The following is a 26,426-nucleotide window of genomic DNA, read 5'->3' as shown; positions in this document are numbered from 1 at the left end:
GCGGCTTGGCACTTAGAAGGGGCTCTGGGATCTATTATCTTCCAGCGCGATGTAGGAACAAAGCATGGGGCTGTCCAGAAACCACAGATCTGTAATCTTTCCAAATCCTGAAGGCGGCTTGTGCACGCCCCGCCCGCCCCCCCAAACCCCACCCACACAGCTCCCAAACCTCTCATTCTTCTAGAGGCAGTGAGAGCCTGTTTCCCAGATCACAGCCAAAAGGGGAAGACAGGTCTGCTCTGTTTGGTTTCCATAGATTCTACTCAGAGATGAACTGCCAAGGTCTCCATGACACACCCTATCAATCACAGACTAAATGTCATAACGAGAGCTGGGCAGGCTGTCAAGACAGGCTTCCAGATTCCTGTTACAGCTTCATCCATAAAGGCTTGGACCTGAAGAATCAAACGCCAGCTCTCAAGGCTTCTCGGCCGTGAGAGCATCCCTGTCAGAGAAACAAAAGCCAACTCTGGCTCCTTCACGAGGGGTACAGGTCGCTGACATAATTAGCAGAGTGGAAGACAGTAGTTAGATACTAAAGAACAAACAGTAACTTGTCTGCTAGTGGTATGGAAGAAACGTTAGGGAATAGCGAGGACTGTGGCACACTAAAGAGTCAGTGCCCCCTCTGATAGGGGACAGCAAACTGTCATTCTGTGTAGGAGTGCAATTCAGGGTTTTTTTTTATTGTTTAAAGATATATATGTTTTCACATTTTATTTACTTTGGGGGGGGGTTCGTGTCATGGCACATGTGTACTTAGTCCATGTCTTAGTCAGGGTCTTATTGCTGTGAACAAACACCATGACCAAGGCAAGTTTTATAAAGGACAACATTGAATTGGGGCTGGCTTACAGGTTCAGAGGTTCAGTCCATTATCATCAAGGCGGGGGCATGGTAGCATCCAGGCAGGCATGGTGCAGGAGGAGCTGAGAGTTCTACATCTTCATCTGAAGGAAGCCAGGAACAGACTGAGCATCCTCAGGCAGCTAGGAGGAGGGTCTCCAAGCCCACCCTCACAGTGACACACTTCCTCCAACAAGGCCACACCTTCTTTGGTTCTTTTATTTTTTTCGGAGCTGGGGACCGAACCCAGGGCCTTGTGCTTCCTAGGTAAGCGCTCTACCACTGAGCTATAATCCCCAGCCCCTAGGCCACACCTTCTAATAGTACCAGTCCCTGGGCCAAGCATATGCAAACCATCACAGTCCACGTAGTACAAGTGTAAAGGTCAGAGGACAAACAGTGGAAGTTGGTTCCCTTTTTGCACCATTTGGGTCCTGGCAACTGAACTCAGGCTTGGCAGAGAGTATTTTTTTGCCTACTGAGCCACCTTGCTGGTTCTTAATATATTAAAAAAAAGTTTTTATTGTATGAGTGCATGTGTTGGTATATGTATGTGTACACCTGCATGGATGTGTACATATATGCACACACGTGTGTGCACGTGTGTATGTGTGTGCATGTGTATACGCACACCTGCATGGATATGTATATGTGCATGTGTACTTGTGTGCATGCATGTGTGTGTGCGTGTGTGTGTGTGTGTGCAGGATTACCTGGATGTGTGCTTGTGTTGTCAGAGCACAGCATGTGGGGTTTGTTCTTTCCACTGTATGGGTCCTAGGGTGTGGGAGGCAGGTCTCTAGGTTTGCCAGCAAGTGCATTGACCTGCTAAGTCATCTAGCCAGCCCCTTTTTATAAAAAAGCCAGAGAACCAGCATGTGCTTGGAAATTATTGGCTTTGTTTTGTTTTTTAGACAGGACATCAGTACATAGGCCTGGTTGGCCTAGGAATCACTATATAGACTAGACAGGCTTTGAACTTTGAGCAGCCCCCCTGCCCCAGCCTCCCAAGTACTGAGATTGCAGTTATAAGACACTATGACAGGGGGGCTAGAAAGATGATGGCTCAGTGGTTAAGAGCACTGACTGCTCTTCCAAAGGTCCTGAGTTCAAATCCCAGCAACCACATGGTGGCTCACACCCATCTGTGATGGGATCTGATGCCCTCTTTGGTGTGTCTGAAGTCAGCTACAGTGTACTTACATATAACAAATAAATAAATCTTCCTTTTTTTTTTTAAAAAAAAAAAGACACTATGACAGGGTTAAAGTTAAAATTTTGGAATCAGATTGAAATTGTTTTCTCCTGCAGCAAAAGAAACAAAACACAAGCACCTTACCCTGAAAACGGTAGCGGGGAGCAACAAGAGCCACTGTGCTCTTAAACAGAGCTGTGACCTGCTGGTGGGTAGGTAGGGAAAGGCTTGGGGCCACAAACTACCATATAACGTTTTTCCAAGATAGAGACCTCCACGTACCTATTGAAACTGGGGGTTCCCAATGTCACCTTGGAGAACCTTGAGGCTATGTCAGCCTTCTCATTACCCAACCTTACAGATATGTTTGGGTGGCTTGAGGAAATTAAAGAAAAAACCGCACACCACGGTTCACTTAATCCCAGCATTTGGGAGGCAGAAGCAGGAAGATCTCTGTGAGTTTGAGACCAGCCTGGTCTACATAGCAAGTTCCAGGCCACCTCAAGGTCTAGAGTGAGACTTTCTCAAGAGGAAAGGGGAGGAGGAGGTCATGGTGGTGGGTGTGGGGGAGGCCGTTGGGGAGAAGAGAACAGAAGGTTATGGAGCATGGTGATTCTGTGTTTCTAGAAAGATGCATGATTAACACTGGCAATGTGCTATTGTAGTAGAGTGAAAGTATGACTGGTTTAGTTTTCTTTGTAAGCAGCCATCTTAGTGTCTCTGATATGTGTGCATGACATCGGCATACAGACAGGAGAATCACCCCAAATCGCAAGCAGGTTCTGCTTTACGGTCATTATGTGTCTAAGAGGTGCTTACCCTGAAACAGAGAGCTGCCTTCCTGAGGGCCCTAGAGCAGTCATGTGTTATCTAACCTATAGGCCTCCAGGGCAGCAGTCAGGCCTAGCTTCTGTCGATTATTCTAGTCCCTGTGCTTGCTGGGAAACCATGGGGTTCCAGTCTGTAGGAGCCCCAATGCTGGCACAGGATCTTTAGGAAGAAGAAAGCCTCGGGAGCAAGTGCAAGACCTTGTGAGAGGCTGTGGAGGGATGTGGCTCTGGTGCCTGAGGTGAAAACATCCTGAGGGAAGTTCTTTCCTCTTCTGCTTCCCACTCCCACTCCTAGTGGCAGAGCAAGGGCCCTGCTCTTCCTTTCAGCCTGGACTTGGTGCAGACCGAGCCAGTGACCTCCAGGACACTCTGGGGTCATTGGTGAGCTGAGAAGCAGCGTCATGTTCTCTGTGACTTGACCTTCTGAGTTACATATGTGTCATATTTCAAACACAGGACGAGGCCCGCCAGGTCAGTGTGAGAGAGGTTTGGGCAGGAGCTGGACAGGCTGGGCCATAAAGATCTCTGGCATCTTAGAAATTTTTGACCTAATTTGGCCTTTGATTTTTTTTTTTCTTTAATCTGCAGGTGGAACTGGGGAGAATTCGTTCTGCCGAAAAAACAGGCCCCAGGTAACATGACCATATGAGCTTGTCGCCCAGGCACTGGGGGCTGGCTACAGGCCTACCTCCAGGTCAATAGGAGACCATGTTTCAGAGGACTGAGGGGAAGAATAACAGAGCAGGACAGCCAGCACTGCCTCTGGTCATGTGCACACAGCACGCACGCATGTGCGCACACCACACACACACACACACACACACACACACACACACGTACACGCGCACACACACAAACACACACATACACGCACACACACATACATGCACATGCACACACGCACACACACATGTACAATTTTTTGAAAAAAATTCTGCCCTCTTTTGAGAGGAATCTGTGGAGATTTGTGTTCCCAGGGGAAAGTTGGTTCCAATTTAAATGCAATGTACACCAGGTTTCTCCCCCAACCCTACCCGAGTTGGGTCTGAAATGCTCTCTGAGAGGAGGGGCGGAGACCACTGTTGCATAATGACTGTTAGCTGAGCAGTACCTACTGGTGGATTTGGGATTTGGCACGGGTATGTAAAATATGTAAGTGTATACATATTCTCAACTCGCCTCAAGTCACTGCTTGTCTTTACCCACGTTAAATCTACCAAAATGAACCCAACCACAACATAAAATGTGTGGACCTTTTTTTTTTAAACTAAAACTTGGACAAGAAAACCCAGGAATTTCTCTTGTTGTTGTTGCCTATAATTTACTTCTTAATGTACCAGATGTAATCCAAGTCTAACAGACTTTTTTTTTTTCCTTTTGGATTCTTGGCAGTATGTTAACAGGAGGCAATTATATGAAATAATAAAAAATCCTTTTATTAAAGAAAAAACCAGAGAAGCCTTCGTTTAAGAGGAAATTTAATATTACTTCTCCGATGGTGTCAATGTCATGAACTCATTTGATTAACTCTTCGAATGGTTCCAAGTGCTTTGGGTGGTAATTTATGAGCCCCTAATTGATTTTCCCAGTCTTGGCAGAGGTAGGACCTCCTGGAGTGGTGAGGGGGCTGAAGGCCCACACTCAGCTTCCCTCTCAGACAAGAGAGAGAGCCCGGAGGACATTGCCCAACGACAGAGGGGGAGCTATGTTGAGAGAATGACACCCACGGACACCTCACTAAACCAGTTGTGGTTCCTAACTCCTGAGTAGTTGGGCCTCTGCCTCCTCTTGAGATGTGTGGGAATGCCGCCGGCAGTTTCCAAACTCTTTCAAGAATCGTTTCCCACAGAATGTCACCTCAGAGCAAGCCCTATATGGAGAAGGGTAAAGGGGGGGTTATGCTGGGAATGGGAGGGGCTTGGAGTCCACAATATGAGCTCCCTCTATTTCCCACCCGGACCATTTCTCCTCACTAGGCCTCCTTTTCAAATGCCACACCGGGAAGGCGAAGGACCTTGGCAAGGCTCAGGGCCAAGGCTGCTGCCTTCCTAAAACCACCACTTAAGTCCTCAGAGAAATAACAGCCCTGGCCAGACTCCAAGGAATCAATATATGGGTGGTTTCATTTACTGTATTCCCAGGAAATGTCTGCTCTTGAAACCTCCTACGTGGGACACAAGTACACCACATTATACAGAAAGAAAAGTGAGGGACGGCGAGGTTAGGAAAAATGACACTAGCTAGCGGCTCATGCCTTCAGTCCCAGCACTCAGGAGGCAGAGGCAGGTGGATCTCTGTGAGGACAGCCAGGGCTACACAGAGGAACCCCATTCTCAAAAAAAAAAAAAAAAAAAAAAAAAAAGGAAAGGAAAAGAAAGAAAGATGACGCCAAGTCAGTGAGTTGGGGCACAGCAGGGACTCAGTTCAGCAAGCAGTATCGCATCCTGATTTTGTCAACAGGGAGTACGCCACGTCCCTAGTCAGAGGATGAGCTCGTGAGGAGAAACCTGGGCTTCTTGATTATTTTTAAACATAGGCATGCATGCGTGTGCGTGGGCACACGTCTGTTCAGGTACATGTACATGTGCATCTGTGTGGCAGCCCGAAGTCGACACTGGCTCTCTTTGATCACTTTCCAGGTTATTTTCTGAGTCAGGTTCTCTTGCCGAGCCCAGAGCTCATGGATCACAGCTGGTCTAGCCAGCCAGCCTGCTCTCGGGATCCCTGTCTCTGCCTCCCTAGCTCTGGGATCACAGGCGGCTGGGGTCTTCCTGTTTGTACAGCAAGGGCTTTATCCACTGAGTCATCTCCCCAACCCTGCCTTTCGATTCTGTGTGTTCCCCTCCTGGTGTTGTAAAAGGTTTGTCACAGACTCTCTTGAGTCTTATGCACCTCGTATCTGTCATCCTCACACATAAATGGGGACAATATATCAGGCTGGGTTTTTTAATGAGATTATCTTAGCCCCACCGTATCAGCTTGAAGAGCATTCCTCAGAGTAGGGACCTGGGTGAAGAGGGAGGTGAGTGTTGTTCTAAGCCAAGGGGAGAGAGAGTAGAGTGGTGCGGCCTAGGTAGAAGGTGGTGGCAGGGCAGTTTCAGAAGAAGATACAGGTACCAACAGGTCTCACTGTCTGCTTTTGGGGGGCAGGATTCATTGGTTCCTGTGTGAACTCTAAGCGAGGCTTTGCTGAGATAGTTCATTTCTGCTGGATTTATCAGGCTTCCAGGAGCCTTCACCACCTCCTTACTGTGGGAACGGAAGGCACAGTACCATCAAAAGTCACTTGAACAGAAATTAAACGTCATCTGCTCTGGAGTCAAGTTGAGGACAAATGTAATGACGTTCCCTAGCCTAGTCCCTGGTCCTGCTCCTCCTAAACAGAGCAGCCAAGTGAGGGTCCCTGCTGCTGTCTGAGCATTAAGGGTACCAGGCCCCCCTGTCAGTTTACCATCAAGTTCTGAGGCACGCTGGACTCAAGGCTCTACCACTGCCTAAGCCCTGTGACCTGATTCACCTATGCCTCAGTTTCCCCATCTGAAAAAGGGGAGAACGTGGAATAAAGGAAGTGCATTAATACTTAAAAGGAGAGCTCGGCTAGCTGTTCAGGGAGGCAGGTATGGTGGTATCTGCTTAAATCCTGGTACTAGGGAGGCTGAGGCCTTGTGTTTGAGGCCAGCCTGGTCTACACAGTGAGTCAGCCTGGCTACATTGTGAGAGACACTGTCTCTAAAACCTCCAATTCAAAAACAGACAATGTCAACAGCAGGGCATGAGGAAACGCTGGCAAAAGTAGTGTGGCTGTTGAAAGGAGCCTGTCCCTCCCCAAGTGCAAGCTGCTAGGTCTCTGTACTTCTGGAGGAAAGTAAATGAATAGAAGCCCAAAGCCCAGCCTTCAGGCTTAGCACAGCCTCTGCTTTTTATCATGGGACAGAAAGTAGTTACCCAAAGTGCACCTCACACAGGCCCCATGCCACTCCACCCAGCTGTTACCTCAGGGCCAAAACACCCTCAGCCATGACATCTGCCTCACTGACAGTGAGGGGCCGTCGCCTCTCCTCTGTTCCTCAGCACAGACCTGCCTTAGCCTGTGAGGGGGCTTTAGAGCTGCCTGGCCTTCCCTATTTCTCCTCTGACCTCCTACCTCCTCCATGCCCAGAGTACTTCCCCAGAAGCCCCTCCAGTCCTGCTGCTGCTAAGCAAATGTCAGAGTCCTCCTCCAATAGAGTGAGAACACCGGGGACATGTCAAAGCAGCAGAAAGAGCGTGACGTATGAGGGTTCCCCCAGGAGCTGGTGACCTCTCCACACATGACCCTCATGTCCCCTTCTGGGAGCACTTCCGGCTTCCGAACCGTCAGTGCCTCACAGTCCTGACAGCTATTGAATTCCAAGCCTACCAGTGACTACTGGGGCCACCAGATGGACAAGAGCAGTGAGGTCTAATGGGAGAGCCTGGTTGTCTGAGACACGGGATACCTCTCCCTTCCTACCACGCATGGTGCTGTCACATAACTCCATCTCTCCATCATCCAACCTCTTCCATCCCAAACCCCATGTTCCCCTCAAGATTGGGAAAATCTTTGGAGAGCATCTTATTCTGAACGAAGCTTAAGATTGCCAGGACACTGGAGGCTTGAGCGCCGCTTCGTAATTTGTGCTGCCCTACACGTGCTCCGAGAGAATCTGGTGCCTCTATTTCCCCTGCTCCACGATACGAAACAAAATACAGAGCATCCAAAAGCTCAGACAGGACCCAAGAACTTCAACCCGTTAGGTTATCCCTTAGAAATCATCACCGAAATTCAGATTTAGAGGTAAGAAAAGAGAAAGCAATTCAATGTTGCCTCCAGTGAAGGCTGGGGAGAACAAGAAGCCTTTCGTACTAAAAGGATGTTCTCTACAGTTCCAGAAGTTGTGGAAGCGAGATTTCCAGGCCCCGCAGCCATTTTCCCAAAGAGCACTTGGCTAAACCCCAGAGGCAACAGTCATCCCATTCAAGGGCCTTACCTGTGCGTCCCAAGTGCCTGGCTGGGCTAAGAGGTACCAGTCTGAAGGGTGTGTGGCAGCCTTACACTAAACCTCCAGACCGGCTCACAGGGCCTATTTTTAGGGTCAGATCTGCTGACACTGACCTTGCATGCTGTCCAGTCTGAGAGGAGACCTGTGGCATTTGTTTGCAAAATGATTCCCCAGTGTGACCTGAAACCCTTGACTTAAGCAGTCCTGTACCTGGAGGCCACGTGTTTGTCTCTGGCTCAGCCACAGATACAGGACATGTGGCCGCCAGGGTGGCGACAGATGGGGAAGTCCCCAGCTTACACTGTCTTCTTATACTGGATAAAGCCAGGTGTCTGAATGCCCTCTATGGGCTCTGTGTCAGAATGGTGACTGGGCTGGGGGAGGTTTGCCTGCTGACACAGAGCCCATAGGAGGTTCACAGCACAAAGAACTCTACCTCGGCTCTGTCGGAGAGTTTGGTATCTCCTGGGAATGGATGGAATGGATGGAATGGATATCATATCACAAAGAATGATCGATGAAACCCTGAGAAAGGGTCTCTATGGGCAAACACTGTGTGGTAGCATTTTCTGCAAAACTCCCAATTCCCCAGTTGTTCTGAAGTTCAGTGAGGACGGTGCTCACAATCCTACCCTCTTATGTAATTATGAGCGTGTGTGTGTGTGTGTGTGTGTGTGTGTGTGTGTGTGCGTGGCAGAGGCAGGAGGATCTCTGTGAGTTTGAGGCCAGTCTATTTAGTGAGAGCAAGAACAGCCAGAAACAAAATACCAAAACCCAAACAAAACAAAACACCCTATGCTTATGCTCTGAGTAGGATAACAGGACAGGGAAGGGTAGAAACTCCCACCATTTTCCATCAAGACCCCCAAGAATCTGTGAGGAGACTGTGTTAGAGAAGAGCAGTAGCATTTACAGGAGTCTGTCTTCTGAAGCAAAAAACAAGGCTAGTCTGTGAGGCACACACCATCCTCTGCATAACTGACTCAGAACTAGAGCCATGGAGGGACACCTCCGTACCTCCCCATGCAGGTGAAACGAACACCATGTTGTCTGGACAGGATCAGCCTGACTTAGAAGAATCCAGATAATTCCAGCTCCTAGAAGATTCCCCCAGGACACGAAGATGTGTACCACAGCTTCCCTCTGCAAGCATTCTGTTGTGTTCACGTAGCTTCTCGAGAATTTGTAATGCTGTGACCTTGTAATACTGTGGTCATTTTTGACATGGGTACCAACACTTCTTCCCCAACAATGTGATTTTCATTAGCAAACTCTTTTCTCCCCTGGAACCTCCCCCCATCCCCCTTTTTTTAAACCAGTTTTCTTTCTCCCAATGCAGAGAGGGGTCCACACTCTCCTCTCCTGCTTTCTCTCAATTTGGCTCACATCAAAGTGTGAGCAGGCAGAATATTCTGCCCCCCTCTACCTCCCGCCCCAGTGATATCCACTTCCTAATCCCTGAGAGCTGGGAGTAGTGCACTGCAACATGGCAAAAAATGAATTAAGGGCCCAGGAGTTAAGACCATTCGTATCTGACCTTAAAGTAGGGCGGTCTGCTTCATCACCCGAGTGGGCCCACTGTCACCACAAGCTTCTTAAAGTGGGGGAGGAAGGGAGAAAGGGGAGGAAGAGAGCATGAGAGGATGTGAAAGGGGAGGGCCTACTGCTGGCTTTAAAGACTAGAACATCCATGCTGGGAGGCAGCCTCTGGAAGCTAAAGTAGACAGGAAGTAGATTCTCCCTTTGGACAGCTGAGAAGGAGTCAGCCTCCTGCTGACATCTTGGTTTTCCCACTCAGGGTGTGCACAGCCAACCCTAGCTGCTCTAACAAAACTCATAACCTAGGAGGCTTAAACAACAGAAGTTGCTTTCTCACACAGCTGAGCCGGGAAAGCCCAAGACCCAGGGTTGGCGTTGGATTTTGCTCCCTGTCAGTGCGTGAAACTGTGGAATCTGGTGCTGTGGTTGCTAAGGGTCAGGCTGTGTGCTGGCCAAGCATGACCTGTACCTCTAGGTTTGTGACATATACCTTCCAGGCCAGGGAAACTTTTGGTCTTTTCCTGTCTTCGTGTCCTTAGAACAAATGTGGAGGGGGAGTGGGGGGACAGAGGCTGAATTCTGGGGAGTGGGGTAGGCTGTCTTGCCACTAACTTTGGAAGCAGACACAGCTCTGGAGTATGGGAGTATGTGGAATATGTGGAGGTGCCTCAGTGGAAGATGATGGAATCTATCTGTCAAGTCTGGGTACCAAGATGGTCTACAGAACATGACAACACTGGGTGGCTGTTTAACTGGCCCTGCCTAACGGTTCTGGGGAGCTCTAGAATGTGCCTGGAATCCCAGCAAATAGGTATTATATGTATGTGTGTATATGCATGCATATATACACACATGTTTATTTTTAGAGATAAAAGTTCATGATGTATCCCAGCCTAACCTTGAACTTCTGCCCCTCTTGTCTCAGCTTCTCAAATGCTGCTATTGAACGCAGTGTCCGGCCTTAAAATATTCTCTCTCTCTCCCTCTCTCTCTCCCTCTCCCTCTCCCTCTCTCTCTCTCTCCCTCTCTCTCTCTGTGGTTTTATTTATTTTTATTTTGTGTGAGTGTGTGTGTGTGTGTGTGTGTGTGTGTGTGTGTGTGTGTGTATGTGTGTATGGGTGCCTGCAGAGGTCAGAAGAGGGTGTCAGATGCACCAGGGATGGAGTTATAGGTAATGGTCAGCCAAACTCCAGTCCTCTGGAAAACAGTACCTGCACTAACCCCTGAGCAACCAGTTCTTCTTTTGAGACAGCGTTTTGCCGTATGTTCCAGAGTAGCCTTGAACTCTCAGTCATTCTGCCTTGCCTCACAAGTGCTGGGATTGTAGATATACACCAGGAGAGCCAGTCTCAGTTTTTAAGTGTGTGTGTGTGTGTGTGTGTGTGTGTGTGTGTATGTATGTGTGTGTGTGGTGTATGCGCAAACACGCATGTGCATATTTATGTGTATTAGTGCACATATGTGTGTGTGCATATGAAGGCCAGAGGATAGCCCCCAGGGCCATCCTCAGAAGCACCATGTTTCCTTTGAAACTATGTCTGTTATTGGCCTGGAGCTGAGAAATTTGGATAGACCACCAGTCTAGAGAGCCCCAGAGAGCCTTCTGTCTCTGTCTCCTTGGTGCCGGGCTATAAATGCATTGCACAATGCCTGGCATTTGTATGTGGATTCTGTGGCTGAAACTCAGGTCCTCATTATTTTGAGCAAGAACTTTATTGACTGAGCTATCTCCCCTGGCCCATCTTCCTATTGTTTAACACACACACACACACACACACACACACACACACACACACACACACACGTAGGTCTGTGTATAATATAACCCAATCATAACCTTTCTTTGCATTGGCTACCAGGCTTGTAAACTATTTATTTGGCTGGCTGGTTGGTTGGTTGGTTGGTTTTTGAGTCAAGATCTCTCTGCATAGTCCCAACTGTCCTGGATCTCACTATACAGATGAGGCTGTCTTCAATCACAGAGATCCTCCTGTCTCTACCTCCCAAGTACTGGGATTAAAAGCCTGTACCACAAAGCCCTGTTAAGTCATTTAATTCTTTATAACAATATCTTATGCATTAACATTTAAAAACTATGAGTTAAAATTTTCAGGTTCATTTAAATCATCTTTATTATCCGATTATTATTCCTTTTCATGGAAACTATTTTAAAAAGAAAAGGTTTTCTTGAGGGCCAGTGAAAGAGCTCGATGGGGAAAGGTACTCACCCAAGTGCTGGTCTGGCAGCCTGAGTTTGATCCCCAGAACCTACCAAAAGGTGGAAAGGGAGAATAGATGCCGAAAAGTTGTCCTCTGACCTCCACACCTGCATCTGGCATTCATGCCCCCCCACAATAATAAAATATACGATTTGTAAAAGAACCCTTTCAAAAATACATAACAAGCCAGGCATGGTGGAACACATCTCTATTCCTAACACTCAGGAGGCAGAGGCAGGCAGATCTCTGGGTTTTCAGCCAGCCTGGTGTACAGAGTGAGTTCCAGAACAGGGTTACACGAAGAAACCATCTCAAAAAGAAGAAGGAGAAGGAGGAGGAGGAGTTGGAGGAGTAGGAGGAAGAGGAGGAGGAGGAGGAGGAGGAGGAAAAAGAAAGAAAGAAAGAAAGAAAGAAAGAAAGAAAGAAAGAAAGAAAGAGAAGAGAAGACAGGAGAAGAGGAGGAGAAAGGGGGAGAAGAAAAAAGAAATAGATGATGAAATAAACCTACCCCTTTGTTGTTTTTATTTACTTGCATTTTGATAAAGGATGTGTGCCCGTGTTTTTCCACTTGGGATGCATGGGTTGTTTTACTTTGGATCCGTTAGAGCAGCACTGTCCAACAGAAACATAATGAAAGTCCTGCTTCTCAATTTTAATTTTTTAGCAGCCAGATTAAAAAACTAGCAAAGAGAAACAGGTGGGATTAATGGGGATATTTTATTTAACAAAATATATCGTAGATATTTTCATTTCAACATGTAATCAGAACGAAAATTTATTAGAGCCACTATTTGGCACCACTGTTTTTTTCCACAGTAAGCCTTTGAAGTATATTGTAAAAGTCTGAGTATTACAGTCCATCTCAATTTAGAACAGTATGTTTGAAGAGCTCAACGGCCCTGTGGGGTTGGTCTAGGTTTCTGAGACTAGCACAGACACATCAGCATGGTAGCCGGAACGTAGGCTTGGACCTTCTGTTTGTTCCTCTGCTCAAGCCCCTCGCCCTACATCCCCCTCCCTGAGAAGGACACTTCTCACATAACAGCCCTTCCCCTCTCTCTCCCCAGCCCCTTAGATCCTGGTTCCTAAAGCCCACTGTGCTGTGGGTGCCTCTGGGGGTTTCTGTGGCCTGCCTGGGAGTTGGCTGGCGGCCGGCCAGCGCTCATCTGCTGAAGAGCTGTCACTCTTGACTTTGATGGCTGAGCTATGTGAGGACATGTGTTTGGAAAGAAGGCCTAAAGACCGGGGATGTTTCTCTGAAATCAATACTTCTGTTTATCACCTGGCTGTCAAAACACTGGGACTGCCTGCTGTGAGCTTTCCGTTGAGAGAACATCTGAGCCCTTGGGGTCTAGGTCCCGGGCAACGCACAAGAGCCCTTCCAAACTACCCCGTCTCCCAGAGGACCAATGCCCTTTAGGGCCCTTCCAGCCTGTCAGTTACGGCAAGCCAATCGGTCACATTAGCACCTCGGTCCTCATGACGGAGCTTGTTTGTTTTACACAGAGATGGCTAACAGTCTTCACAGTCTGTTAGCGCACCACAGTGACGTTGATGAGGCTTGACAGGGCGGCTTGTTTGTGTAGCGCAGGCTGGAGAGTACGGGAGTAAAGGGCACGTGCTCCCCAAACACGCGGTACTGGGTTCAGTTCCTGCTCTCCCCACTTAGCTCTGAGCTGGTCCCGGTGCCCTGACTTCAAGCAATCCCTTCTTCATCTGTAGTTTGGGCATCATAATGGAAGGCGCTTGTTGTGCCTTAAATAAGGTAACGCATTCAGAGCTCTTGGCTTGAAGACATAGTAGCCACTGCTATTCTTTCTCTTGGTCCTCTTTGGATCTGTTAATTGCCTTGGCTTATTGGACAGATTAAGACGTCTCTATCGAGAACGAACAGTCTATTGGGGCTGGACTCTGCCTGGGAACGCAGCTGGCATTCCCACACGTGAGACCGGTGTCCAGTCCCTGCTCCAGCATGCAGTAAAACAGGATGTCCCTGGTGAGCTCATAGAGGGGAGAAATGGCCCCTCTATGAGAGAGGGCTACCTAGAAAAGCTAGTTGACTTAGGAAAGTTTTTCAAAGAGGCCGACACGGACACCAAGGGAAGACTAATTGAAACTGTTATATGATATGCTGGTTGCCCTTGACCCTGTAGGACAAACCAAATACTTGTCACACAGACAGTGGTGCAATTCCAAATCACCATGGGTATTTTAGTTCTGGGATAAGAATCACAATAGCTGAGTTGTGCCCAGGGCAACAGGGCAAACTCCCGGTCAAATCTCAGGGGCTTTGGCCTGGAAATGTGGCTCAACGGTAGTGCCTTAAGCTGGCATGCTGCAAGGCCTGAGTTCTATCTGCAATGCCACATAAACAAAGACGCAACAAATAAATTTAAATATTTTCCTGGGGTGGGGGGGGGGAATGCTAACAGGATGTCCTGGGGCTGGTTTTTAGGAAGGAAATGTGTGTTCATGCAGTATGCAGGGAAACTTGTTTTGGTCAGGAATTCATCAGGCAAGGTTTGAACTGAACCAGTAAGTGGGATGCTAGAATGGGACAGGGTGACCATCTTACAGAACAAACAAGATGCTGGGATGGAAAGACTAGGAAACAGCAGCCGTGAAAAGTCACGTGACACAAAGTCGCGTGATACAGACGAGGCTGTCGTCCCAGCAAACGAAGACAGCCTTCTCAGGCATGGCAGAGCAAGAATGTGGAAGGAACCTGGGCCCGTGAATGTCTGGACTGCCCGTCTGCTTCTGTTTCCTGATGAGAGAGGGAGGGAGGGAGGAGGGGGAAGGAAGGGGGAGGGGGAGAAAGATCAGCAACTGCCTAGACTGTATTCTAGAGTTTCTGTGGCAGGAGCCTACCACACCCTAAAGTGCTCACAGGCCAACTCAGCTGATGGTAGAGTAGTTGATGGGCGAAGTGATAGCAGGTGAGGGGTGAAACTCATAGGGCTTTGTGGGTCATGGGAAAGAGTTGAGATTTTGTCCTTGCATGTTTGTTTGCATGACTGGAATTGTATTGCATTGCATTGCATTGTTTGAGATGGATTCTCACTGTATCCCTGGCTGGTCTGGGACTCACTATGTGGACCAGCCTGGCCTCTAACTGAAATCTGCCCGCCTTACCTCACGAGCATGCCACCACACCTGGCTGATTCACATCCTTTTTTTTTTTTTTTTTTTTTTTTTTTGGTTCTTTTTTTCAGAGCTGGGGACCAAACCCAGGGCCTTGCGCTTCCTAGGTAAGTGCTCTACCACTGAGCTAAATCCCCAGCCCCCTGATTCGCATCCTTAAAAGAACAGCTTATGGGTGGAGAGTGAAATATAGCAGAATTATAGTTAGGGCCTGGGAGATCACTGGGGAGGAGTGCAGTTGAGAGGCACTGTTCAACCTTTGTAAGGGAGGACGGGCTGCCTCATGCAGACACCAAATTCTCCACACCCAGGAGGGCCAAGCTTGGCAAGGGGGCGGGCTGCAAAGGCAGCAAGCAGCAGCAAGCAGCAGGTCCTTTTTTACAGGAGTGGGTTTTTAGTCAAGGGCGGAAGCAGCAAGGGTCCGCTAGGAGAAACTGGTCAGAGTCTAGACATCATTTTGATGGTAGTTTGTAAAGGATTGCTTGATTAATTTGGCTCTGCAGGGTTCCGGATGGAAAAAATACAAAGCACTCAATGGGCCCAAGGGCATCACTGTTATGAACCAAAGGATCCCAGATTCCGATGCTGTGTCTAATCAGCCATAAAATGCCTGCGAATTGGATTAAGGAAACAGCTCGCTACTTTGGTGGCTTTTAACACTGTCCCTGAGGCTAGTCTGATGGGGGAGGACAGCAGCAAGCCTGGCCCAGGACCACCCCTCACTGCTGCTGCCTAACAGGTGAGCGTGTTCTGCCTGTATCTGCCCAGCACATAATGGTGAGGTGCCTCACACATGTTAGAGTATGGTAGAAATGGAGGGAGGACGGAAGAAAGAAATCCCGTGCCACTGACCACATGTTCTGCTGTTCTCTGCATAGAGGTGTAACAAAAAGTTAGTCCTTGGTTTTTACCTCTCAGCCTCTCTCAAAGGCCCTGCATCAATCAGCCGACTGGAATTGAGGACACCTAACTAATAAATGGTAATCCTGAAGCCCCTTCTTGGTTAAAAGATCAAGATCCCAGAATCCCGTTTTACCAGGCTAGATTGTTGGATATACCTCAGAGCTGATGGTAATTTGGAAGGTGGGGAGGGGCACTGTGGGGCCCTTGAACCCCGATGCCATTCACCTGTGTTGGCTGCAAAATCACCTCCTCAGGAAACCTAACCAGCTAGTGAGCAAAAGCCTTCTGGTTCTCCCAGTATATGGTGCCCCTACCTACATCTGGAACGCTGTCTTAGGGAAGAGTGGGCACTACTAATGGTCCTCTTTGCTGGCTGCCCCTTTTCCTGGTCCAGCTGCCTTCAACCATTGACCGTTAAAGTTGAGAACTAAAATGTCTACCAAAGGGTCATGTGTTAAAATCTTGGTCTCCTGCCTATGGTACTGTTGGCAGGCACAGCCTGTGGTACTATTTATTGGTGGGCACAGCCTATGCTACTGTTGGCAGGTACTGTAAGAAGGGGAGGAAGTTAGGCTATTGAGAGGCTGAGGGGAAGGGGATGGCACTCTGGTCCCTTCCCTTTTCTCTTTCAGGCTGCCCTGAGGGAAACAGCTCCATGCTGCCAGCAGCATGTGCAACCTCAAACTTGAAACCTTCACATTTGTGAGCCACACAAACCTTTCCTCTTTCAGTGCTGATTCTTCCCCTCTCTTGCCCTAACAGTTACTTGGTATGTCTTTCTGTCCCCTTTCCTCTAGAACCATAATGACAAAGCAACTTCCAAGTAGCAATGGCTGCTTGGCGAATACAGGGAGGTTTTTGTTTTTGTTTTTTTTTTGGGGGGAGGGGTCTCATGTAGCCCAGGATGACCTCAAATTGATATAGCTGAAGCGGACCTCGAGTTCCTAATATTCCTTCTTTTACCGCAGGAGACTCAAGATTACAGGTATATGCCACCACACCTGGACGCTAAGTACAGTTTTCGCCTACGTCTATGTTCCATGTGGCATTTGGAGCGAATTTACGTTTTAAAATATTTGTTTCTGAAATTGAGAGGTAACTGAATGTTCTGAAGATTTTATTCCCAGTAAAACCTCCAAGAAATGAGCAGGGATCCCCAAATGCTGTCCTGAGTAATCAGAGGCTGCACACACTCGCTCCCTGCTGTGAACTCTTCCCAAGTCCTCCAAGGAGCCCAGTGTGTGTGAAGGGAAAAGGTGGCAGGGAGGGGGTAGGGATGTGGGAGGAACTGACTTTGGCCTTTGTCCGTCTACTCTAATCACCCATGAGGGTGTTCTCTCGGAATGTGGGGCGCCTCATTTAGCCAGCAAAGAAATCGCTTACTTCGGACTTCATGAGGATTTTTTTAAAAATTGAGTTGTAATTGAAAAGAAAAAACAACAACAAACAACTCTTAGACATTCCAGGGTTTATTCATAAGCCTGATTCAGGAGACTTAGTGTGTGTGTGTTCATGTGTGTGTGTGTGTGTGTGTGTGTGTGTGTGTGTGTGTCTGTATGTATGTCTGTGTGTCTGTGTGTGTCTGTGTGTTTCTCTGTGTGTGTGTGTATCTGTGTGTGTGTCTATGTGTGTGTGTCTGTGTGTGTGTATGTCTGTGTATGTGTCTGTGTGTATGTCTGTGCGTGTGTACCTGTGTGTGTGTCTGTGTGTGTGTGTCTGTGTGTGTGTGTCTGTATGTATATCTGTGTGTGTCTGTGTATGTGTGTGTCTGTGTGTGTGTGTCTGTGTGTGTGTGTCTGTGTGTACACCTGTGTGTGTGTGTCTCTCTCTCTCTGTGTATGTCTGTGGGTATATACGTATGTGCATCCATGTGTGTATCCTTGAATGTGTGTTTGTCTGTGCATGTGTCTATGTATGTATCTGTCTGTGCATGTGTCTGTCTGTGTATGAATACTCATGTACCACGGCCAGACCATGGCAAAGTTAAGGAGAATGTCAGGAGATTTTTGTATAGGACATTAATTCTTCCCTAAATTAAAGACCAGAATAAGGTTCAGCCAGGTCTGTGGTGCCCATAAAACACTTTCCATTAAATCAAATATTCTCTAGTCTTTGGAGAACTGAGGGTTTGCAGAGCAGGCTGCATTTGGCATTACAGACCCTAATGTCAGTTTCTAGCCCTACTTAAGAAAACCCCAAGGGAGTGCAGTCAGCTTTGGATGCAAAACTTCTTGGCAAGAGTTATACATCATATAAAATAATTAAAGGACTATGAAAAATAAAGCCAGGGTGCTGGAGAGATGACTCAGTGGTTAAGAGCATTGGCTGCCCTTCTAGAAGTCCTGAGTTAAAATCCCAGCCTATACATTAAATAAATAAATGTTTTAAAAAAAAGAGCAAGTGTTGTTTCTCAAAGGGTGGGAGTTCTGTTCCCAGAGCCCACGGCTCACAAAATCCAGCTGCAGGGGATCAATGGCCGCCTGGATCTCTTTGGGCACCACAGGTGTATTCACAAACCCACGGACAGACACACAAACACATAAGAATTATTCTTAAAATAAGAATAATTGGGACTAGAGAGCTGGCTTGGCACTTGAGAACACTGGCTGTTCTTCTGGAAGATTGGGGTTTGATTCCCAGTCCCACTGTAACTCCAGTCCAGGGAAATCTGACTCCTTGTTTCTGGCCTCTGTGGGCACCCAGGATGAATGCATGTGATGCACAGACAGAGTTGCGGGAAAATACTTTTTAAAATAAAGTCTTTTTTAAAAATTCTTTTTAAAAACTATTTTTTTTAATTAAAAGGGGAAAATTTAGAGTGGTGGTGGTGGTGGTAGCAGTAGCAGGGGTGCCTTAATCCAGCAGAAACAGGCAGATCTCAGTGTTTGAGGCCAGCCTGGTCTACAGAGGGAGCTCCATGACAGTCAGTGCTACACAGAAAAACCCTGCCTCAAAAAACCAAAACAAGGGAAAAAAGGTTTTTAAAAGAAGGAATCCAGGCACTGGCTTTTCACAAACAGGCTACCTATGGTCACCCCATCGTACAACCAGTGTTCTGAGAAGGGGCAGTGTACAGCCCTCCCATCCTCAGTAAAAGCAGATTTTTCTTCTAAGCCCTAATTGTCTCTGAAAGAAGGGAAGAAACTCAAGCTTTTATTCAACGCCTACAGTGTGTTAGACTCTGAGCTGTTTGTCTGCTTGGTTTTTGATTTTGTTTTTGATGTTTTGTTTCCTGAGACAGGGTCTCACTATGTAGACCAGGCTAGCCTTGAACTTGCAGAGTTCCACCTGCCTCTCTGCCTTCTAAGTGCAGACAGTCACACCTGACCTTTGAACCTGCTTGTTGATTGACACATTCACAGCAGACCCACAGTCTAGCTAATGCTTGAGGAACCCGGGGTTCACAGGTGCTCATGTCTGCTGGCTCCTGCAACTGCTCAGAGGATAACATGGGAATAGAAACCGCAGTTCCTGCGTGTCCAGGCTCCTGCCGGGCCATTCCAGCCTGTGGTGGTTTGAGTGACAAATGTCTCCCACCAACAGTCACTTTTCTGTTGCTGTGAATAAGTAAATACCATAACCAAAGCAACTTATAGGAAAAAAAAAAAAAGAGTTTGTTTGAGCTCACAGTTCTGTCATGGTGGGGAACCATGGCAGTAAGCAGGAGGCAGGCTGAAGGGACAGGAAACTAAGAGCTCACATCCTTGGTAGAGAAGCAGAGAGAGAGAGTGATCTGGATGTAATGGAAGGATTTCCACTCTGAAAGACTTTGCCATGGACTTCCTGCCTTCCAAGCCTGTGCCACCGAAATCTCCCCAAACAGCACCAACTAGGGATTGAGTGTTCAAATAATGGACCCTATGGGGACAGTTCTTATTCAAACGACTATCCCCACCTAGGCTCCTGTGCTTGAACATTTGGTCTCCATTTGGTGGTACTGTTTTGGACGGCTAGAGGACCTTTAGGGGGTGAAGCCTTCTAGAGGAAGTACATCCTCAGAGCCAGCAAGTTTAAGGCCCACCCCTAGTCTCCTCCTTCCCTCTCTGCTTCCTGGGTGCGGATGAAAATGTGATTGGTCTGCCTCCTGATTCCCAGGTTGGCCTCACAGACCCATTCCTAAGCCTTCCTACTGGGATGCACTGTAGCCCCTCGGATTATAGAAGCCAAAACACAGCCTTCTTCCCTCGACCTGCTTCTGGTCAGTGAACTTTATCACAGCAATGTAAAGATTACTCTAGGGGGTTGGGGATTTAGCTCAGTGGTAGAGCGCTTGCCTAGCAAGCGCAAGGCCCTGGGTTCGGTCTCCAGCTCCGAAAAAAAAAAGAAGAGAAAAAAAAAAAAAGATTACTCTATTACTTCAGGCAGCCGCTGACATAGCCAGGGAGCTAGCTGGTGGTTGGTTAGGTGGGTGGTCAGCTGGCCATGCGGGTGGTCAGGTAGAGTAAACATCTTTGTCCAGAGTAGTGGTGCTTCTCTGGAGGAACAGAAGTGGACCAAGAGCAATAGTGTTCAAGTGCACAGCTGAGGGTAAAGCCCTTGGGAGGTGGATACAATAGGATGGAGAGTTCAAGGCTAGCCAGGTGGTGGTGGTGCAGCCTTTAATCTCAGCACCTGGAGGCAGAGGTATGTGTCGGATCTCTGAGTTCGAGGACAGCCAGGCTACACAGAAAAACTTTCTCGAAAAACAAGGGTTGTAGGTTCTCCTCAGCTACATAGCAGGTTCAAGGTCAGATCCATCTATTTGAGGTGATCTCGAATAGATCAGGAGGGACCAGAGAGGTGGCTTGACAGGTGAAGAAGCCGCTAAGGCCTCAATCCTAGTTCAAGCCCTGGGATCCTGGGACTCTTCATGATAGAAGAGCGGAAGCCACTCTCGCGTGACCTGTGACCTCCGGGTCCCTATGGCACGCGCACAAATGACGGTAAACGAAGCAATGACAAAAACGTAAGAGAGAAGCTGGGCACAGTGGGTCATGCCTGTGACTCTACCACTCAGGGTTTGGTAGAGGTTGAATGAGGAACTCAAGGGCAGCCAGGGCTACAGAGTAAGATCCTATCTCGGAAAAGGAGAAGAAAGGAAAGCTTGGCTCCAGTCTGAATGTGCTGACCAACTGTCTCTCAAAGGTACTTAGTCAGCCTTGCCAGGCGCTGAAGTTTGAAAATGGATGAGGTGCATTCAGGTGACCTCAGGGATGCTTTGGGAGTCTCTGGGAAATCCAATACTCTAGTGGGGGCTGTAGCTCAATTGGTAGAATGCTTGCTGGGCATTCTGGAAGCCCTGCATTTGGTCCCCAGAACCCTGTACACCAGACATACAGGCCTCACATACCTGTAATCCCAGCCGTCGGGAGATAGAGGCAGGAGGAACAGAAGTTCAAGCTCATCCTGGGCTACATAATCAATGTCAAGGCTAGCCTCGGCGACGTGAGATTCTGTTTTGAAACAAGCCAACAAAAATAGGCCAAAAAGGAGAGCCAAGCTTGTTGTGGAAACAAGAACCGTCTTCTAGGAAGCATCTATGATTTAAATGACAATTCTAATGTTGACCACCCTGGGGTATAGGCTGAGGCGTCTTCCCAGGCTCTGGCTGAACGGGGACTAGACTCTTTTACACTTTGCCTGTGATGGTGGTGGTGTCACCAGCTGACCCTTCTGGTTTCTCCTCTTCTGACTCCTGCTGTCTCGTGGTTCTTGCTTCCCACTTCTCTCCTGGCTCCCCTCTATGTCCTGTGATCTCTGACTATGGTTCATTCCCAGGACTTCCTACCCAGAAAGGGTCTACGGAGCTGGTATTCCCCATTCAGCAATGAGCCCCCGCCAATGGCATTTTGTGTATATTAGAGTGACTCCCACCCACCCGGGGCAACTTGTGGATCAGACCATACAGTAGACAAGGCCAAAGATGAGAAGTAGCAAAGACTTCAAAAATGGTGACGTAAACGAGAGAGATTTCTAGGGCTGGAGAGATGTCTCGGGGTTGCCCGGTCGTTGCTGATCTTGCAGAGGACCCAGGATTGGTTCCCAGCAATCACATGACAGCTAACGAGTCTGTAACTCCAGTTGCAGAGGATCTGATGCCCCTTTTGGTGTCTGCAGGTCCTGCACAGATGGGTTGGCCAGATATACATGCAGGAAAAACCCACACTTAACAAAAAGCTTTTCTCTCTTTCATGTGAAGGAAATGTGGAGGCAGAGGGTGTCCAGGACTGAGATGGAGTCCCAGAATCCCACTGACACTCCACAGAGCACCAGAAGGCAATGAGTGTCAGGCCTTTCCCCTTTGCTCTCCAACTCAGGTTCTGTCTGAACCTGGAGCTCACTGTTTTAGAAAGTCTCAGTGGTCAATGAGTTCCCAGGACCCGTCTGCTTCTGACCTCCGGCGATGTGTGTGCGTAGACGCCTGCCCCAGGCCTGGTTATTCTGTGGGTGCTGGGGATACAAACTTAAGTCTTCATGTTACAGCACTTTACCTACTCAGCCATCTTCCCCAACCCCATGTCATTCCCTTTTAGACAGGGTCCCACTATATGTACCTGGCTGTGCTGGAGCTCACTCTGTAGACCAGGCTGGTCTTAAAATCACAGAGATCTGCCTGCCTCTGCCTCCTAAGTGCTGGGCTTGGAGGCGAGCGTAGCCATGTCTCGCTAGCACACCATTTCCTTTGAAAGAGACTTCTGGAAGGTCTTGCAGTAACTCTGCTTATGCCTTACCAGTCGAGGTGTGGTTGTGGCTGTGCTTTAGTTACCTCTCCACCTTGGCTCTACCTTTCCCAGGCCAGCCTGTTTCCTCATGGGCCTGGGACACGTCTGGCTCTCTACCACCTGGGTCCTTATGCTTCCCTACCTTTTCCTATAGCAGCCACCAATCCTGAACTCCAGCCACGGAGCCCCAGGAATTCGACCTTCTGAAACCCGAGCTCCAGGCTGAGGGATAGGCTCCGTCCCAGCCCCAGCCTGTAGGCATCTCAGCCCAGACGACGACAGGGGCAGGCTGCCTACATGCACAGGCCAGGATGATGACTTAGAAGCTGGCCTCTGGGGGCCACTATTTTGGGTGCTGCTGACAGTGGGTGAGCAGGAAATAGCAACAAGGTCTGAGCTGTCAGGAGGAGGAGGACCTCCGGGAATTGGGGGTAAGTAGGTTGGGCTGTTAGCTAGGACTATGTCCGATCTGGATAATTCCAGTCCCCACCAACTTCAGGTTGGACTGAGAAAAGCCATCTCTCCCTAGAGTTGGAGCAGCCATACACGGTAGGGCCCTAGATTCTGGAGTGAACCTGGGCCCAGCAGCACGAGCCTTCAGAGGTATGCCACAGAAATGTGAGAGCGCCAGCTGGCAGCGCTTGTCCTAGATCCTGAACCTACATTCCGTTCTGGTTTCTTCCTTGGAGCCTCAGTTGACTTGTGTATGAAATGGGGGTGTGAACCTACCAAGCTAGAATGCTTTCAAGTAGATTGTGATTTGCAAATAGATTAAGGGGGGCTAAGATCCAGCCCAGGGGTCAGTTTTACCCTGCCAGGGATCCTGAGTCGGGACCCTGTCCATTTGGGAGGAGGGGGCACAGGCAGCTTGTTAATCTGGAGTGCTCTGTCCACAAATGTGGTTTGCCCAGACGCTTTCCAATTTGCACCAAGGAGAACCATCACCCCCCAAGAGTAGACTAGAGAAGGGAACCTTCTTTAAGCCCCCGGGGGAGCCAGAATTGGCTCTACAGTCTTGGTGAGAATTCTGGAGAGTCTAAGGGGCTTATGAGTGGTCTATGTTAGGAGAGGACACCAGGGGAGCTGGATGAGAGATGTGTGCAGTGCGGCAGGACAGAGAGACCATCCAGTCCCAGGATGTGCCAGGATCTGGTCTCCTTAATGGCCTAGTGATGTGAACCCATGGCTGCCGGCCCATAGACCCACAGAGCTGTACCTGAAGGGGTTGCCAGGGGCTATGTCAAGGTTGACAGCTCTTCTGGTTTTAGTCTGAAATGTTCCCTTTAGGCTCACCTATTTGAATGCTTGGTCCCCAGCTGGTGGTGCTGTCTGGGAGGTTTTGGAACCTTTGGGATGTGGAAACAAATTATGGGTGATTGGCATCTGAAAACTCTACCTTTTTCTGATCTCAACCATGGTGCTGAGCAGTAGCTGAGAACTTTAGATTCTGATTCACAGGCAGCAGGCAGAGAGAGAAAGAGGGAGAGGGAGGAAAGAGAGGGAGGAAAGGGAGAGGGGAAGAGAAGGAGGGAGGGAGGGGAGGAGGGAGGGAGGGAGGGAAGGAGGGAGGGAGGGAGAGAGAGTTGAGAGACAGACAGAGATGGAAAGACAAAGACAGACAGACACAGAGAGACTTTTGAAACCTCAAAGCCCACCTCCTGTGACACACCTCCTCCAACAAGGCCATACCTCCTAATCCTTCCCAAACAGTTCCACTAAATGGGAACTAAGCATTCAAACATAGGAGTCTATGTGGGCTGTTCTCATTCAATCAAGCACACTGAGTTCTCTGATTCCTGGTCAGCCACAATGTAAGCAGCCTTAAACTCCTGCCACCAAAGATTGAGCAACTTTGAATTTCCTCAGAAACTGAGAACCAAAATAGTGATGTCTTTCTTTAAGTGGCTTCTATCAGATATCTTGCAATAGTGGTAAGAAAAAAAATCAATAAAAATAGCTATTGTTGGCACAAGAACGGTGGTGGGAAACTCTGCTGTAAAGTAGGGAACAAGCTAGAAGAGAGAGTCTGGGGGTGGGGTACAGGATTATGAAAAGTTCAGCTGAGGCTGAAGGCCTAATACACTAATGAAGGTGGCTAGTGGAATACCCAGGTTTGGAGCACAGGAGAGAAGACTGAGGCTGGGAGAGCCAAGGCTCACCCAGAAAAGTAGGAGCATCTGGGAGATAAGACGCAAGACGACAAAACCCAGAGAGACCTTCATATTCTAGGGTCAGTAGAAAAAATCTGAGGAAGCAGGAGAAAAATGGGACCAGAGAAAAGTGGGGAAAGCAAACCATTTCACCCTAAAAACCATGAGCAGGTCATGCTGTTTGCCAGTGAGGAACCCAAGGGAAACTTTCTGTATTGTTTTCTTCATCCTTTTCTCCTGTAGCCCAGGCTAGCCTCAAACTCACTATGTCCTAGGGATGACTTCGAACTGATCTTTCTGCCTCTACCTCCTGAGGGTTGTGGCACACGGGCACCCAGGTTTATATCATTCTGGGTGAGGTGGTTTGAATCAAAATGACCCCCATAGGCTCACAGGGAGTGGCATTACTAGGAGGTGTGACCCTGTTGGAGTGAGTGTGGCTTTGTTGGAGGAAGTGTGTCACTGTGGAGGTGGGCTTTGAGATTTGGGATGCTCAAGCCAGGCCCTGTGTCACTCTCTCTCCCTACAACCTGGTGATCCAGATGTAGAACACTCGGTTTCCTCTCTGGCATTGTGTCTGCCTGTATGCCACCATGTTTCCCGCCGTGACGATGGTGGACTAAACTGCTTAAACGGTAAGCCAGCCCCAACTGAATGTTTTTCTGTGTAAGAGTGGCCATGGTCATGGTGTCTCTTCATAGCAATAGAAACCCTAAGACACTGAGGATCAAGCCTAGAGCCCCGTGTGCCCTAGGGAAACAACTCTACCAATTGAGGACGTCCCTAGTCCCAGGCCTGTAATTTACTATGTAGTCTAGCCTGGCCTTCCTTGAATGTACTCAGTCCTCCAGCCTCAATGCTAGGCCCATAGGTACTGCTCCTTGCTGTTTTGTTTATAATGCCGTGAATCACACCCAGAGGTTTACATATGCTAGGCCAGCGCTTCACCCCTGCCCTACACCCCTAGCTCCAACAGTCAGTTTTCAAATTAACTTTTAAGACTGTTCTTTTTTGTTATAACACTTCTTTATGGGGTTTTTTGGGGGAGGGGAGACGGGTATATCCATGTCATAGTAAGTGTGTGGAGATGAGAGAATAATTTGTGGGATTTGGTTCTTTCTTTCTACCGCATGGGTCCCAGGGATTGAACTCGGGTCGTTGTGTTTGGTAGCAAATACCTTTACCTGTCCAGCTGTCTCTCACTTGACCTTAATTTACTTTTAAAAATAAGCTTGATTTTATTATTACTGTGTATAGGCATGATGTGTCAGGGTGTGTATGTGTGCCCTGGCATGAGAGATACCTTCCCGGCCCCCATTCTTTCTCTTCATGTTTATAAGGTAGAAGATGGTGCTCGGGTTGCCAGGGCTTACACTCTCACTGGATCCCAATGGTGAGTTTTGATTGTGGCCCAGAGAGGATGTGACACTTGGAACTTTTTTTTTTTTTAAGATTTATTTATCTTATGTGTAGAAGTGCTCTAGCTGCGTGGACACCTGCAGGCCAGAAGAGGGCAGCAGATCTCATTATAGATGTTTATGAGCCACCATGTGGTTGCTGGGAATTGAACTCAGGACTTCTGGGAGAGCAGCCAGGGCTCTTAACCACTGAGCCATCTCTCCAGCCACTGGAATTTTTTTTTTTTAAACAGACAACCTTAGCATTGGGTGAGGGTACAAAAGAGACAAGATGAGGACTTAGTCGCCTGGTCCGCAGCACTGGAGCAAACCTCCTTTTGAACCCCACCTGCACGGTCTCCTCAGTTGGCCTTGTGGTATCAACAGGCTACTTCTTCCACCAGACTACTGAGTCAGAGCTGGCAGGCTACCCTAGGACTGTGGCCCTCGTGAGAGTAAAGCCATTGTCTACAAACCACTG

General features: G+C 48.4%; 1 protein-coding gene and 1 long non-coding RNA gene across 5 annotated transcripts in view; one reads left to right on the top strand and one right to left on the bottom strand.

Moving 5' to 3' along the window:
• Positions 1-8,052, bottom strand: part of Dusp29 (dual specificity phosphatase 29) — a 40,042-nt gene extending 31,990 nt beyond the window's left edge. Inside the window, exons 1-2 of one of the 3 annotated variants that reach the window (XM_063274368.1) lie at positions 7,881-8,052; positions 856-950 (exon numbers count right to left, since the gene is read on the bottom strand). The gene's annotated coding sequence lies outside the window, so the exon portion shown is untranslated. The remainder of the gene's footprint in view (positions 1-855; positions 951-7,880) is intronic. The other 2 variants (XM_063274366.1, NM_001108368.1) reach the window with 2 other exon arrangements.
• Positions 8,053-12,760: 4,708 nt separating this feature from the next.
• Positions 12,761-18,469, top strand: LOC120096899 (uncharacterized). Of its 2 annotated transcripts, none has more exons than XR_005493814.2 (4): positions 12,761-13,415; positions 14,866-14,901; positions 15,298-15,533; positions 16,330-18,469. It is a non-coding gene; the product is annotated as an uncharacterized LOC120096899 (long non-coding RNA). The 2 variants fall into 2 exon arrangements; XR_005493813.2 differs by having other exon boundaries at positions 15,713-18,469.
• The last annotated feature ends 7,957 nt before the right edge of the window (positions 18,470-26,426 follow it).

This window comes from Rattus norvegicus, chromosome 15, assembly GCF_036323735.1.
Source record: "Rattus norvegicus strain BN/NHsdMcwi chromosome 15, GRCr8, whole genome shotgun sequence".
NCBI lineage: Eukaryota > Metazoa > Chordata > Mammalia > Rodentia > Muridae > Rattus > Rattus norvegicus.
This window is presented reverse-complemented; position numbering and strand designations above follow the sequence as displayed.